General features: G+C 53.4%; 1 protein-coding gene across 5 annotated transcripts in view; it reads left to right on the top strand.

Moving 5' to 3' along the window:
• Positions 1-15,454, top strand: part of PTPRE (protein tyrosine phosphatase receptor type E) — a 158,425-nt gene that overhangs the window by 29,689 nt on the left and 113,282 nt on the right. The window contains exon 1 of one of the 5 annotated variants that reach the window (XM_072804880.1): positions 10,297-10,314. The exons of the other annotated variants lie outside the window; for them this stretch is intronic. The gene's annotated coding sequence lies outside the window, so the exon portion shown is untranslated. Of the gene's footprint in view, positions 1-10,296; positions 10,315-15,454 lie in introns of those variants that run through there. 5 annotated transcript variants of the gene reach the window in all.

The raw sequence follows: 15,454 nt of genomic DNA, 5'->3' as shown, positions 1-15,454 counted from the left end.
GCTCAAGTAGCACCTCGTTCCTTCCTCCAAGAAGCCCCAGGGACTTCTTCCCTCTCACACGGAACAGTGCTCCTCCTGCTTCCCCTGCACCCAGGACGTTCCCTCCTTCAGAGTCTAGCTGCAGCTCCCGCTGTGTACCAGGCTTGGTACTAGGAGCTGGTGCCCCAGATGGAGTCATCTAGTGTTGGAAGACCAGATAAAGAAGTGTGCAGGCCTGCTGTCACGGTACCTGCTTTGCATTCTATGACCTCCTCCCACTGCAGTTCACTGGTCTGTGTCCCCCGGAGACTGTGCCCTCTCCCTTGTGCTCTTGCGCTCCTTGTGCTCACTCAGAAATGAACAAATGAAGGGCTTCCCCCATGAGCCCATGCAGAGCAGAATGTGGATCCAGGCACAGCGTTGGCAAAGGCAGGGCTGTGTGGGGAGGCCCTCCTGGAACAGGAGACTGAAGTGCTAGCAAAGCAATGTGGGGCGGGATGAAAAAGAGCAGGGTTGGTGGAAAGCTGAGGCCCTGCTGTGTTTGAGGGGTCAGGCTCAGTGGCCCTGAAAAGGCGGGTTGTGGAGAGTGCTCTAGTTTTGGATGTCTCCAGATGTTAAAATCGAGAACTTCAGATTCAACTTTCTTTCCAGCCAGAACTCTCTGCTTTCTCTGTCTCCATCCCGGGATTCTTGGACACCTGCCATTCAGCAGTCATGGGAACAACATGTATTTACTGAGTGCCCGTCCTGTTCCGTGTGCTGGCACCGTAGCCCCGGAGGAGTCACAGACACAAATGTCAGGCAGGTGTGATCCATGGCCCAGGAGAGCCGGGCAGGCCGGAGCTGGGAGGAGCAGCACCTGCCGTGGCCACAGGGGACGCTGCTGCTCAGAGTGGGCCCCGGGGTGGATGCACAGAATGCAGCCTCCGTGGGCACACCTTCTGATTGTGCAAGAGAAGCTGGACATCTAGATTTGTTTGGGAAATGCAGCAATTTAAAAAATGCAGACAGCTGGATAAAATTCTTTTTGACACCAGATGAGCTAAAGAGGGTATGTTTCCTGCTGCATTTGGCCTCTGGGCAGTCATCTTTCTACCCCAACAGATGCATTATGGGTTCATTTCTTTACTTCCAGAAGATATCCATTCCAGTGCAATACCGCCCCACCTCCCCCACCTCCCTAAAACTATGTGAGCCAAGTCCCCATGGACACTCTTGAAGGCTCTGTCTTTATGTTCAGGCTCCCTTGGTTCTTGGACACCAGCCCTGGAGTCCTTACCTGTGGCCCAGTGATTTGCAGAGTAGGGAAGAGATAAGGCAGTGAGACAGCCCAGCTGTCCCTCCAGGCCGAGGGCAGAGCTATGGCGAAAATGTGGATACACGTTGATCTCATCAGCACACCCCAGATTGTGTCACCAGTGGGGAAAAAGGCAAAGAAAACAGGCAAAATGTCAATGCATCTCTCCAGAGCCGAGTGTCTTTTTTTTTTTTTTTTTTATAATATCTCACAGGGAAAAAATAGGTCAGCATCACTCCAAATGCAGGCCAATTTTCCTGCAGTCCAATCAAGAGCGTGTAGATGTACTGCTTGACATGCCAGGAAGCTTGAGATCACCATGTCAGAAGTAATGAGGGTGACTGGGAATGGAAAGAGAGCCTTGAATCCCAGGGAGATATTTTAAGCAAAAGGGACCAAGGAACCCTGCTCCATCTGCTAGCAATCCGAGGCTGTAAAAATCATTAGCGATGAAAGAATGGCGAGGAAACGAAGAAGTCAGGGGTTAGGGTGCTGTGCGGTCTGCCTATCTAAAATGAGATTTTAGAAAATGAAAATTTTTCCTTAAACTGTACCGTATCCTTGATTTAGAAAAGCATATCAGCTAAGAAGCCTATGTCTTGGACAGGTCAGTCTGGTCACGTTCAATTTAGATCTAAAAAGTGCGTCATACTAATGCCCACCAGCAGAGGAGGGGATAAACAAAATGTGGTCCCAGCAAACAATGGAACATTATTCAGTCTTAAAAAGGAAGGAAGTGCTGACACATATTCGGTGTGGAGGGACCTCAAGGACGTTTTGCTGCATGAAATAAGCCTGTCGCAGAGGACAAATCCTGTAGGCTTCTGCTCACCCTCGGTACCTAGAAGCAGTCAGACCCAGAGACAGAAAGATCAGAGGTTGCCGGGGGAGGAGGGTGGCAGTTGTTTGATTTCAATTTGGGGCAGAGTTTCTGTTTGGGGGGATGAAAATGTGCAGGAGACGGTGGTGGTGGCGGCGGTGGCGGTCACCCACTGAACGTACTTGATGCCACCCAATGGTATACCCAAAAAAGCATGAAAATGGCCAATTTTATGTTATGCAGATTTTACCACAATTAAAAAAAAAAATCTCACAAGAGTGGGCATCTGAGGACTGTGGCTCAGTCTACAGACCCAGACAGCTTTGGGACCGGGAAGTCACTTTTATCATGCAGGGCCAGGATACCTGAGTGACTTATCTCTTCATCTCTTGGGTCTAACAGAAACCCCTCGAATGTTTTTCGTAATTTTGTCTGTCTCTTGTTACTCTGCCAAGCAGAGGCACAGCCTGTCCTAACGGAAACAATAGGGTTCTTTATTAAACTTGTGAAGGTTATTTAAGGAAACCATCCCTATACGTGCAGTTCAGAGCCACATGTGCTGGTGTCCGTATCGGGTTTTGTAAGGGTGTGTTTTTCCGAACACGTCAGTGGTCTGCATTCATTTCTCGAACTCTGGACTATAACAGGATGATTTGAAATTTTTCTCTTGGCCAGTCTTTGCCCTCTGTGACATTGGGGAAGAAGGCCTTGCTAGTCCTTCCGTAGCGTGCAAGGCCTTGGGGGTTCCTCTGGGGCTTCTTGATTCCTCAGCTTCCTCGGGACTCGGTAGGGTGGTTGGGGGCAGCCGGTGGCCTCCTGCCTGCCACAGAGTGCCTCACAGTCCCCAGCCCCAGCTTAGGCAGTGACCATGACCCGGGTTGGGCCTCCCCACTGGGGTGGGCAGTGTTGGCTGAGGGGCATGTGTGTTGAAGGAAGGAGTCTGACCTGCCCCCGCAGACTTTGGGGATGGAGGGGAAAGTGGTTCCCATGGGTTTTGGGCAAGGTTGTCTAATAAGAAGTAATGGAGTTGCCCCAACAAGTTGGGAGGGTCAAAGCTGTGGAACCCAAGAACAAGCGAAGGTGTTGCCTTCAGGGAAACAATTCAGCCCCAGGGGCAGGGTGGAGGGCAGAAGTAGATCAGGGCCCTGTGCAGAGGGTGTGATGAGGATCCAGGAACCAGACTGAGCGATAAAGCTGGAGTAGGGATGAAGAGTAAGACCATAGCTGTGGTGTCATAGTGACAGTGTGTGGTGGTCGAGGCCAGATGAGCTAGCTCTGGGAGGCATGCAGGAAGAATTGATTGGATGGGTGGATGGGTGGGGGTTTGGATATGTTGATGGATAGGTGGGTAGATAGATAGATAGGTGGGTGGGTAGATGGATAGATAGGTGGGTTGGTGGGTAGATGGGTGGATGGATAGGTAGGTGGGTGGGTAGATGGATAGATGGGTGGATGGGTGGATGGGTGGGTGGGTAGATGGGTGGATGGATAGGTGGGTGGGTGGGTAGATAGATAGATGGGTGGATGGGTGGGTGGGTAGATGGGTGGATGGATAGGTGGGTAGGTGGGTAGATGGATAGATGGGTGGATGGGTGGGTGGGTTGGTGGATATGGATGCCTAGGTGATGAAGCTAGAAGAGTAGGCAAAGATCAGACCATGAAGGCCTTATAAGGAGTTGAGCGTAGCATGGAAAGCCACTTAGGGAGCCTCAGCAGGAGGGGGACAAACGGATCTGTGTGTATGAGAGGCTTCACGTGGATGATAGGCTGCTGGAAGTGCAGGGCTGGAAGCCGGATACTAGCTGGAAGTTTGCTGCAGTGAAAAGATAATAGTGCCCTGAAATCAGGTGAGTGACAATAGAATAAGGAAAGTGAGCACTTTCCACACATTTTCAGAAACCAGTTCTCAGGAAACAGTGACTTAGGGATTCAGGGTACCTGGAGGAAGGCCCCAGGATGCCCCCCAGTTGATGAGGCGGCTGGGAGGGTTGCAGCACCTTCCGTCAGGGTAGGGGGACACAGAGCATCGGCTTCGAGAAGGGGGGGTTACCCCGGCAGTCACTGCCCGTGGTGCCTGGCGGCGCTGGTCCGTCTGCAGGCCTTTCCTCACTGGGGCTGAAGGCAGGTCCCACGGCGTCCCCACGTGTCCCCGCAACCCCGGAACTCAGCGCAGGGCGGCACGTGGGGGGTATTTAGCTTGGTGGGCCGACAGGTGAACCCGGCGCTGGGATCGGACCGTCTCCAGAAGCCGTCCCCTCTCAGCGGTGTCACTCCTGCGACACGTACACAGGGCACAGCAGGAGGGCCCGAGGACCTGGCAGAAGCTTCCAGAGCAAACGGGCAGCCGGGGGTGGGGTGGGTGGGTGGGAAGGTCTCTGTGTGGGGGCCGAGTGTCAAGCCCGAAGGCCAAGCGCCCGCCAGACCTCCCGCTCGCCGCCCCGGGCCCCGTGTTTGTCTCGCTGCTCCAGACTCTTGCCGGACGAGGCCCCTTTCTCATGACAAATGTCACAAACCCGGAGCGTCCCCCTTGTTGCGAAGGAAGCGGACGTGGACGGACTGTGTGCGGTTGCCTTCCCCCGCAGGAACAGGGTTTGGCAATAAACCAAAGACTCCCTCTTACAACATGTCCTCGGGGAAGTAGGTCATGTGTCCCCAGGGCGGTCCCAGAGGCCGGGAGTGAGAGGTCTGGGCCGAGCAGGGCTTCCTTTGCCTGGGGCCGCGGAGGGAGGGCGAGCAGGCATGCAGTCTTCCCGGCAGTCCGGCCGCCCCGGGGCGCCACCTGCTTGCTCTGGGGGGCACGGCCCGCCCACAAGGCCCTCTCGGTGTCACCCTCCCCCCCCCCGCCCCGGGCCGGGCTGCCCCTGCCGTCCTCGGGTTCTCCCCGGTCCTGCCTTGCAGCCCAAGAAGGGGAGGACGTGGCCACCTGCGGGCCTCCAGGGGGTGGCCACTGGCGGGCTTGCCACGCGTTCGGAGCGAGGCCTCGGCGGGGCGTGGGGCGTCCCCCTGCGGCGGGGGTGGCCGCCCCGGACCGGGAGGAACGCAGCGGAGCGGGGACACCACAGGAGCAGCGTGGGCGCTGCGGGCCACTCGGAGAAAAGTCTGGGGGGCCGAGGTGGGGGAGAGGTGGCGGGGGCGCGGGCAGAGGCTCCCCCTCCCGGCGCGGCCCTCGAGGGGCAGGACGGCGGCGCCAACTACCGGCCCGGAAGGGACCGAAGCGCGGAATTCAGGGCGCTGACGGGAGGAACGGGGGCCTCCTCGTGCCTTGCTGCGGTTCCAGGAGTCCCTTCACTTCCCTCGCAGTTCTGGCGCCGTCAGGCGACCGCTGGGGTCACCGACTGACCTCCCATATGAAGGACTTGGCTGCTCTCGGACCGGCCTCCGCTGTCGGGCCCTGGTTAGGAAGATTCCACGAGCCCAGAGCACTGGGAGAGAACCCCAAGCTTTAGTTCTTGGGATCCCTGGGGGGCTCCGTGGTTGAGCACCTGCCTTCGGCCCAGGGCGTGATCCTGAGTCCCGGGATCGAGTCCCACGTCAGGCTCCCTGCATGGAGCCTGCTTCTCCCTCTGCCTGGGTCTCTGCCTCTCTCTCTCTCTGTGTGTGTGTCTCTCATGAATAAATAAATAAAAATCTTAACAAAGAAAAGAACTTTAGTTCTTGCACTTTCCTTATCCTGCCTCCAAGAAATTTTCATTTTCTTGACCTTTCATTTTCATTTTCCCCAAGACGTGGTCACATTGTTGGTGGCTCTCTGCTGGGAAAAGTGTCCGTGGGACAAACTATGGTGGTGTGAAGGAAATGATCATTTTCCCTCTCAACGAGTCCCTATGTTAAGGAGAAACACATCAGATGCATTGAAATCCTCAAGTGATTGAAAATAAATATATGTATTCACTTAATTCAGTCTTTTTTTATAAAGATTTTATTTATTTATTCATGAGAGACACACAGAGAGAGGCAGAGACACAGGCAGAGGGAGAAGCAGGCTCCCTGTGGGGAACCTGATGCGGGACTTGATCCTGGGACCCTGGGATCACGCCCTGAGCTGAAGGCAGATGCTCAACCACTGAGCCCCATCCCCCGCCCCCGGGCATCCCTTAGTTCAGTCATTAAATAAAATAATTTATTTATTTAGTTGGAGACTGCACCAGGGCCTAAGCACTAAGAGAACACATGCATTAAAATACATGGAGGAAGAATAATTGTTCGTGCGTATACCGTTCTGCTGACATGGGTCACCCCCTGAGTGTCTGATGCTGCTCAGGGCCGTGGGAGGAAAGAGATGACAAGTCAGACTCTGCTCTCGTTTCAGGGGCAATAAATAAAGGACATATGCGCAGGGATGTTGACTGTGGCAAAAATAAAATAAAATATGTGAAGGCGCATCAGTGGGGGAAAGTTTGAAAACAGATTGCTTCTACTTAGGAGCCGTGGAACAGTGCGCGGCCCGTGGAGGCGTCCTTCAGATCCAGAAGGGCTGGCAGGTGGGGTTTCTGTGATGCATTAATAAGTGAGAAGAATATAATGCACCAGCGTGCGGTCGTGTCCCCAAAGCCTACATCTGTGAGCCCTTGGCCGTCGATAATCGGGTGCACAGGGAAGAGGCGCTAAGGTACGCTGTAGGTTTTCAGGTGGATTATTCAGAGCATGTGATTATGTGTGTGTTCAAGAGCAAAGGCGTGCGAAGATACGCGGCGGGTTAGCACATATGTGTGCTGGGCCACACGTGCACTAAAAACAAGCACCTGACTTCTAAAATTTAGTGCACAAACTAAAGCATTACCCCAGAACTGGGACTGGCAGGTGACAATGGGTCACCAAAGCTGAGTGTCCCCGGAGTTCAGGGGGGTGGCGTGTGGGGGTGCAGGCGGTGGTACAGTTGGCGACCACCTGATGGCCGGCCTGTCACGCACGCCCAAGGGTCTGGGCTGTGTCCTACGAAGCCATGGGGAGCGAGCCTCTGGAGCCCAGGTGAAGAGCAGGTGGGGGATGATAAGTGTAGAATCAGGAGACCACCCGAGAGTTTGAGAACATGCACCCCCCCCATCACCTCTCCTTTCATAGACTCTCAGTTTTAGGGAAGTTTTCCTGTAACAGCAAAATTAAGTGGAAAGCAAAGAGATTCCTCATTATAGCTCCATTATAGCTCCCTCTGCACCCTCCACCCCCCAAGTGCACATCCTCAGTCAACACCTGGCACCAGAGGGGCACCTGTGTTACAGCCGGTGAACTCACACCTCATTATCCCTCCAAGTCATGGTTTACTCTTGCTGGTGTCCATTCTATGGGCTTTGACAGACGCCCAGGGCGTGTATGTACCGTTTCAGGGGCACTGCCTTAAACATCCTGTGGCACTCCCCCGATTCATCCCTCCCTCTCCCCTAACCTCTGGCAACCACTAATCTTTTGTCCTGTCCCTATAGTTCTGCCTTTTTCAGAATGTCAGGTAGCTGGAATCCCATAGACGCGCAGCCTTTTCCGATGGGCTGCCTCAGTCCGCAGTGGCCATCGGAGGGTCCTCCCCGTCTTTTCTCGGGGTGCTCGCTCCCTTGGTTGTGGTGCTGAATAATATTCCGTCGTCGGGGTGGCCCGCACTTTGCTTTCCGATTCACCTACCGAAGGACCCGGGGGTTGCTTCCAGGTTTGGGCAGTTTTGAAGAAACATTCATACGCAGGTTTTAGCGTCAGCGTCCGTTTCCAGCTCCTTACGGTAAATGCCAAGGAGCCTGCTTGCTAGGCCATGTGATGCACGTTATGTTTTCTTAAGAAAACGCTGCGTTGTCTTGCGGAGTGACTGCGCCGTTGCATTCCCAGCGATGAGAGAGAGTTTCTGTTGCTCCACATCCTTGTCAGCATTTGGTGGTGTCCGTGTTCCGGGCCATCGTGACAGCTGCGCAGTGGCGTCTCCTTGTTGGAATTTGCATGTCCCGGATGGCATCCGTGTGGTCCGTCTTCCCCTGCGCTCATCTGGCATCTGAATGCCTTCTTCAGGGAGGTGAGGTCTTTTACCCATTTTTAAGCCAGGTTGTTTATTTTCCTGTTGCTGAGTTTTGAGAGTTCTCCGTGTATCACTGATTGTCATCTTTGATCAGATAGGACGTTCGCCTAGGTCTTCCTCCCGGTCTGTGGCTCGTCTTCTCATTCTCTTGACGTTGTGTTTGGAAGAGCAGAGAAGTATTTTACTTTTTTTTTTTTTTTTAAGTATTTTACTTTTAATCAAGTTCAGCTCATCAATTCTTTCTTCTATGGATCGTGCCTTTGGATGGTGTGTCTAAAAAAAAAGGCGGGCAGCCCGGGGGGCTTAGCGGTTTAGCGCCGCCTTTGGCCCAGGGCCTGATCCTGGAGACCCGGGATCGAGTCCCATGTCGGGCTCCCTGCATGGAGCCTGCTGCTCCCTCTGCCTGTGTCTCTGCCTCTCTCTCTGTGTCTCTCATGAATAAATAAATAAATTAATTAATCAATTAATTTAATTAAAAAAAAGCCTCACCACACCCAAAGGCATCTTAGATTTTCTCCTGTGTGATCTTCCCAGGGGTTTTATCATCTTCAGTTTTGTATTTAGGTCTGTGATCCATCTTGAGCTAATTTTTGTGAAAGGCATAAGGTCTGTGTCTGCATTCAGTTTTTTTTTTTTTTTTGCCAATGGATGTCCGGTTGCTCAAGCACCATCTGTTGAAAAGACTGTCTTTCATTGTATTGGCTCTGCTCCTTTGTCAAAGCCCAGTTGACTGTATTTCTGTGGGTCTATTTTTGGACTCTGTTCCTTTTCCCTTGACCTATTTGTTCATTTTTGTGCCTACACCACGCTGTCTTGATGACTGTAGCTTCGTAGCGAGTCTCGAAGCCAGGTAGTGTCAGTGCCTCAACCTTGTTCCTCTCCTTCAGCATTATGTTGGCTACTCTGGGTCTTCTGCCTCTTTGCATAAATAGTAGCATGGGTCTGTCAACGTCCACCAAATAACTTGGTGGGATTTTTTTTTTTATTATGATTGCGTTGAATTTATAGATCAGGTTGGGAAGAACTGACATCTTGACAACATTGATTCTTCCAATCTTGTGCGCTGGCGCCTGGGGATTTGGGTGCCCAGCACTACATGGTCGGATGGTGGCATCTGAAGTGGACTTAAAGGGGATGTGGGATGCACGTGGGAGAGTGGGCCTTCCTCCTGTGCGGTCCCCAACGTCTACACCATCATCCACATGGGGCAAACACTCGTGAGCCCAGGGTGGGTTGAACTCTAGGGAGACGGAACAGTTCAAGAAAATGGACAATGAGGAAAGCCTCTTCTATTTGCCAAGAGCCATGATTTCTCATCTGCTCATTTATGTATTATTTTTTAAGATTTCATTTATTCATTCATGAGAGACACATGGGGAGAAGCAGAGACACAGGCAGAGGGAGAAGCAGGCTCCATGTGGGGATCCTGATGTGGGACTTGATCCAAGGACCCCGGGATCATGCCCTGAGCCAAAGGCAGATGCTCCGCCGCTAAGCCACCCAGGCGTCCCTCTCATCTGCTCATTTAAAAGGTCCTTTATCCACTTTTCCTGACCTTGGGCCCTGATGTAACTTCTTTGCCTTACACACTTGGACCTCACGGATTCTTCTTGGGTCTGCTGCACCCTCATCCAGCAGTCCTGTCTCCCTGGGGTCTGGTCTCACCTCTGACCCTGAGCTCCTGGGATCTCTCAATCTCTCTCTCTCTCTCTCTCTCTCTCTCTCTCTCTCACACACACACACACACACACACACACACACACATACACCCTTTTCACAAACTTATCTTTCATATCCCTGGAGCCTGCAGTGGGTCCAGATTGTCTTTGGCCCTCTAACTTGTAAATGTGTGAATTTGCATCACCCACATGGCGCTTGGATTTGTGAACGTGCAGCTCCATTAGCCCCCCGATGTGAGGCTTTTTCTTCCAGAGAAGCAAGTGGGAACCACTTGCCCCCTCCTCTCTGCTCTGAGTGTGCATTCAGACGATGCCAACAAGTGGGCTCCTCGGGGCAGAGCTGGGGCTTAGGAGGGGTCTCAGCTCAGCCTGCACGTGTCCGGTGTGTATGTGGCCTTCTCCGGGGCATATAAGTGCTTTTTTTTCCCCAGCTCACACAAACGAGAACGATGAGACATTCAGCAGAACACCCCAGCTGTAGCGTCGCCTGTCTCCTGGCATTACTGGTGACAGCCTCCCCTTTTTGGAGCCCGGCAGGCGGGAGGTAAGAGGAGAACAGTGCTGGGCTTGTGGCGGGGCTGTTTATCACGCACCCGGCCCGGGGAATTGAGAATACTTCCTCAGAGGCCTTTCTGTGGGCCGGGGTGGGGGGTATGTTTAGAAGGGGGGCTGCTTGGTGAAGGCATCAGCGGCCTGGGGGCTGGGCCGCACCAGGGAGGGCGCGTGGGGCCTTCCCACGTGTGTGCTGGCGGGGGCCCAAGCATCACCCCAGGCCAGCACAGACCACGTGGACGTGTCCTGAGTGAGGCAGGATGCCCCTGGGGCTGCTCTGTGATCCCCGGGCCGCCGCGTGCATCGCCCTGGGTCTGGCATCCTTACAGCCCTGTGACCCTCTCTCCCCACGACTGCCTGTCATCCTCCCAGCCTCGCTGCCCTTGTGGTCACGGATCCCTCTGTGTGTTCCTCGAATTACTTCCCACCCCCCAGGGCGGTGAGCAACACCCAGCAGGACCTGGACTGTCTCACCCACGCTCGGCTCTGGGCACGGCGGGCCAGGCAGGCTGTGGATGAATGAATGGATGGGGGAGAGAATGAATGAAGGAGTGAGCAAGAGAAAGAATGCACCTTGCATGATACCTGGTGCACGCACAACCACTTGGGAGATGCTCATCCTTGGGCGGGGGAGAGACTCAACTTTCCTGCAGGAATTACTGGGTTGTTCTAATTTCATTGAACCGCAAACATTCATTATCTTTTAAAAAATGTTTTCCGCTCTAGGTAACCACAGGGAAACACGGTCCACACTTGGTCCTTCCCCCTTGCTGGGGTGGGAGTAGGGGGGGTTATGGGGAGTCTGGCCATCCAGGCCAGTGGGGCCAGCCCCCATTCGGGGAACAGCCCCCGAGACAGCTCCCTGCTGCCCGAGGGCCAACACCCTGGCGTGTGGCCACTGTGCCAGGCCTCCCGCCTCCTCTCCCAGGGTGCTCAGGGCATCAAGAGGCCAGGCCTCGTGTCCCGAGCCCAGCTGTCCCCGTGGGTCCTGCTGCGCTGGGCACAGCCTGGCTCCCCTGGAGGGAGGACCGGGGAAGCGCACCCGGGCGCACAGGGTCTGCTGGGCTGCGCCCAGAGCTGCCTACATCTCCAGCCCCCCCCCTTTCCCAATGCCCAGTGGGGCAGGGAGTGGCGGTCAGGGTCAGAACTCTGCACATTTGTAAGGGGGGAAAGAAGGGAGCCCTGACCCCAAGAGTGCCTCCAACTGCTCATATCACTGTCCCCCGGAGACTAACGATGCGAGTTATTAACAGGGCTGATTTTTTTTCCTGCAGCCTGACGCTGGGGTCAAGCCTCTGGGAGAGTCGGTGCTGGACCCCTTAGTAGGTCCGGGCAGAGAAGGTGCCCTTGGCAAGTGTGTCCCTCATCTGGCTAGAGAGGGTGAAGCCCTCACCTTCAGGGCCCACCCAAGGCTGGCCCAGCTTTACCCTAGAGAGTCCTGCAACTCCCCCCATCCCCCCATCCATCCCCTTCATAAATACGTACCAGGCCCCTGCCCAGCCTCTCTCTGGGATCACAGGCACTTATCACCGGGGCGAGACAAGGTGTGCTTGTGAAAAAGCAGCAGTTCGTTTTGGTTGAAGGTCAGTGCAGGGTATGCACGGGGATGAGTCAGAGGTGGTTTGGAAAAGCACCGGCCTGGTGACTTGAGACCTCAGCAGGGATCCACGGAATGTTTTAGAGCAAAGTCATGGCGTGATCAGATCTTAAAGGGTAGCGGTGGGCCAAGCAATGAGGCTTGGAGATTATTTGGGATACTACCACAGGAGCCCATTCATCACACATGAGCATTTATTCAACATGAAGTTTGTTCCAGGCTCATGTTGAGCGCTCGAGGGTGGACTGGAAATGGTCCTGCCTCGGATTGATGCAGACCGAAGTGACTGGAGCTGGTCAGGAAAAGCGAGCTCTCAGTGGTCCCACAACCAGGGGGATGTGGCTGAGGATGGTGTGGAGCAGCCTAAAGCAGAGGTTCTTGACTCCGGGCATCTTAGCACCACCCCCACCTCCCCTGCAAAGGACATTTGCAAACCCTGGAGATGTGATTTATTGTCATGACTGGGGAGGGAGTTGGTGTTACTGGCATTCAGTGGGTAGAGGCCCACAGTGCCCAGGACACACCCTCATGACAAAGGATTATCTGGTGCAAAATGTCATCTTGCCAAAGCAGATAAACCCTAAGCCAAGGTGATGTCTAGATGGGGAGGAAGGAAGGGACCTTGCCATCCCTAGAAACCAGGGCCTGGGAGAGGAGCTGGACTGGGTCTTTGGAGGTAGCCAATCGAGGTGCCTTCAGATTCTTAGGTAGAAGTGGAACTGTGTGTCTAGGGACCGCTGCTGAAGGTGGGGGGAGGTCACAGGCTGAGAAACATCTGCTGATATTGGAGGAAGGACATGCATTGAGAGGAAGGGGGTCATGGAGGACTGTTACGATGGCATCTAGGCCCCACCAAGGCATGTGGAAATGCAGATGGCCCAAAATACTGAGCGTCCTTCTCCTGCTGGGGTGAGAAGACAGCTGAAGGCCTGTGGCCCGGGCCTATTCTCAATACTGCACACACACACTGGCCAGCCCAAATGTCCGGGATGCCCCCCTCGCACCTTTGTACTCACTCTTTCTTCAACTTGCATCCAGGGCCACTTCCTACAGGAAGCCCTCCCCGACTGCTAGTCCAGTTCAGGTTGCCTTCTCTCAAAGAACCGTGTTTGTTTGTGTGAACAAGCGATGAATGTCTGTCTCCGCCACTACCCTAGGCACTGCCTGAGAGCCAGAGGGGCTTCTGAGTAGGCCCCATCAGGCTATCTTCAGAGCCCAGCACATAGCAGGTGGTTGGTAAATATTTTATAAATTAGTACCCTTTGTCCCTGATGCCTCAGCAAGAGGCCTCTTTGCACTGCTCGTGTGACAGAACCAAGTTGACAGATCCAAAGTGGGCAAGGGAAGCATTTCCAGTCCTGGAAAGGTGTAGAATGAGTGCAGGTGAGTCTCCTCATTGCCTCACCCAGGGGAGCAGCATGTGTGTGTGTGCATGCATGTTGTGCACGTGCATAGGTGCGACGTCCCTGGGCAGGGGGTGCTCTCCAGCCGTGTGCGGCCTCCAGCCCTGGGGCAGAGCATGGTGCATGTTCACCTGCTGGGACAGCCGGGAGCTGTGCACACGTGTGCACAAGTACGGGTGCAAGGTCCCTGGGCAGGGGATGCTCTCCAGCCGTGTGCGGCCTCCAGCCCTGGGGCAGAGCATGGTGCGTGCTCACCTGCTGGGAGAGCCGGGAACTGTGCACAGAGAAGGAAGCAAGGTGTGCTCTGGGCCGAGGCCGCCGTCTCCAGCCCCAGTGCCCATCTCCAGAGCTGCCTCGCCCGTCTGTGCCTCAGACAGAAGGACGATTGCTCCCTCTTGGAGGAGAAGCCAGGCCTCATGCTTTAACCTTCTACCTTTCCATCCCTTGGTGAAAGTGTTCAGTCTTACTTTGTTAAAGCAAGAGCCAGGGGTAGCACCGGCCCCTAGGTCTTAAAATCTCCCTCCTGGTGTCGTCGGCCTCTATCCTGCTGAGACCCCTCCTTGCAAAATTAATTAGTTGAAGTCAAACCAGTGTAGCTGCAGCCTATTTCCCACTCTGGCTGCAGGGGATCCTTTTCTTTTATTAAATTTAAACTTTTAGAAATATATTTTGATAGATGACGCTTCCAGCTGTCTCTGCGAATTAATGAAGTTCTTAATCCCATTTTTTTTTTCAGCCCTTGGCTAACTGTGGACAATCCTCAATTTTAAAGAAAAGATTTACTTCTTTATTAATAAACCTGGGTGCTTGGCAATTCTTTCCGTATTCCAGGGGTGCTTGCATTAGGAGGCAATTAATCCTTCTCGAGAAGGTACAGGTTGCTAACGCTCGGGAATATCACTGGGGATTGCAAACTCTGTGCAAGTGGTGATTTTTAAAAATGATCTCTGCACCAGCGAATGCTGGGAAGAGTTTTATTTTCACTACTAAGTGCTCACGGTCGGTTGTATGATCTTCGGAACACGGGCTTGTCCGCGGTCCCCCGTGTGACAGCGGTTTGCTGGAGCTTGCAGGGCTCTCTGGTTCATGCTCTGAAACTGCGGCCCGGATGAGTGACACGTCCAGCCAGCCGGCCCTTCCCGCCTTCTCGCCCTGAAATGCCGTGAACACATCTGGGCTGTAGCAGCCTCTTTTCCCAATTTCTCAGAGCCCTTTGAAGATCCGATATTCCACTTGTAAAATTCAGCCTAAGATGGATTTCCTCTAATAAATATGTCACTACTACGGTGGGTGGATTTGACTTCTTCAGAAGTTTCTTTAATTTGAACTTCCGCACGGTATTTTTGTACTCATCAAACAGCAGGAAATAGTCGCTGGTTCCCTTCGTGTTATCATTCCACACGTCACAGGAATGGCAAGGATCTTTCGAAGACAAAAGACGTGCTTCAATTAGTAATTCCCATGGTAACTAATAGAACTCGATTTTTTCCCCCCTCTCTATGGCTATTTTAAGTACTTAAATTGATTTAGATCCTTGTGGAAATCTGAAAAAAGCAGGGATTGACTATGTCCACTCCACTAGGAGTTTAGGGGTTTTCTGTTAACACACTGTGTTCTCTCCAATCCTTGCCAGGTGTTTGCAGTAGAAGGCAAGGGCCAGATCCTCATCAGAAGTGCTTGCATTCCCTTAAAACAGGAAGAATTTGGGGGACGCCTGGGTGGCTCAGTGGTTGAGCATCTGCCTTTGGCTCAGGTCGTGATCCCGGGGTCCTGGGATTGAATCCCACATTGGGCTCCCCGCGGAGAGCCTCCTTCTCCCTCTGCCTCCCTTTCTGTGCCTCTCATGAATAAATATGTAGAAATCTTAAAAAATGTAGAAATCTTTAAAAAAAAAAAAGAAACAACAGGAGGAAGTTGTGATTCCCCTTTGCATTCCTGTGGCAATTTATATTAGAATATAAATGACTTTAATTTGTATTCTTCTTACATCTCACATGAAAGCATAAATATAAATGTATTTTAGTGGGCAGACATGAGAAATAAAACTGGCTCTATCTGAGCGAAGTTCGGGGACCCCGTCCTTGGGCACGGTGAGGGGCTGAGCCTGAAACCCAGCATTCCGATCCTGGCTG

Source organism: Canis lupus, chromosome 29 (genome assembly GCF_048164855.1).
Source record: "Canis lupus baileyi chromosome 29, mCanLup2.hap1, whole genome shotgun sequence".
Taxonomy (NCBI): Eukaryota; Metazoa; Chordata; class Mammalia; order Carnivora; family Canidae; genus Canis; species Canis lupus.
This window is presented reverse-complemented; position numbering and strand designations above follow the sequence as displayed.